At 44.3% G+C, this 887-nt stretch overlaps 1 long non-coding RNA gene across 1 annotated transcript; it reads right to left on the bottom strand.

Moving 5' to 3' along the window:
- Positions 1–132: 132 nt before the first annotated feature.
- Positions 133–674, bottom strand: LOC121940377. The gene is made up of 2 exons (XR_006105617.1): positions 551–674; positions 133–269 (listed from the first exon to the last, which is right to left on the bottom strand). It is a non-coding gene; the product is annotated as an uncharacterized LOC121940377 (long non-coding RNA).
- Between the last annotated feature and the right edge of the window lie 213 nt (positions 675–887).

Raw genomic sequence — 887 nt, 5'->3', positions numbered from 1 at the left:
GCATTTATTTCTGAAGAATAACTAACATCACCAACATCTCTTACTGCCCCCCCCTACAAAGCAGTCTAGAAAAGGGCCTGCCCTGCTGGAAAATAATGGAAACACCTCTACACACCCATGCCAAACGTCTCATCATTGTAGACGTTTATCTCCTCATCTTCCTCTGCCATGGCCTGCAGAAGCCCACAGTCCATGTTGGTCCCATCCTCTCCATCACTCCACTCCTCTCCATTTTCAGGCCACTGAGGCTCACACACCTTTTCAGCCTCCTGTGGAGTTAAAATACACAAATAACCCATAAGACACTGACAGGACCCCTTCAAAAACAACCCAGGAAACTATAGCTCGTTTCAGCAAATTACAGTATCCCATTAATGTATGAAAAAGTTAAGTTTTCACAGCCATTGTTGCGCCATACTTATTTAGCTAGCATGCAACCACTGCCAAATTAGCTTGTTAGCACACGGTGTAGGCCCCAAATTGAGACCTGCAGCTCGCTCAATTCAACTGAATTCAGACATTAAAAAGCAGAAGAATTATACAAACTTACTTGTTGCTGTTCCGAATCACTCATTGTGTATTTTGTTTTTTTACACTTTACGCCGACAGGTCGCGGTGACTTTCTTTTTTCCTGCAACGTTACCTGCTTTCTCTCAGAAGGAGGCTCATTAACTTTTAAGTGAACTCACCTGTGAGCTGCAGAGGCGCGTGCACGCGTCAGCACGCTTCACGTAGCTGTCACCGCACCTCGCTGTTTCCTTATAGACTGTGGATATTTCAAGTGGTTATGAATTTGTTCAAGAGTTTTAAAGCAGTCCAAAAAAATAGGATTACATTCGGGATGCAGACACTGATTTTTAAGAGTTGCGCACGAGGCGGAAGTGGTG

This window comes from Plectropomus leopardus, unplaced genomic scaffold, assembly GCF_008729295.1.
Source record: "Plectropomus leopardus isolate mb unplaced genomic scaffold, YSFRI_Pleo_2.0 unplaced_scaffold85394, whole genome shotgun sequence".
Classification (NCBI taxonomy): domain Eukaryota; kingdom Metazoa; phylum Chordata; class Actinopteri; order Perciformes; family Serranidae; genus Plectropomus; species Plectropomus leopardus.
This window is presented reverse-complemented; position numbering and strand designations above follow the sequence as displayed.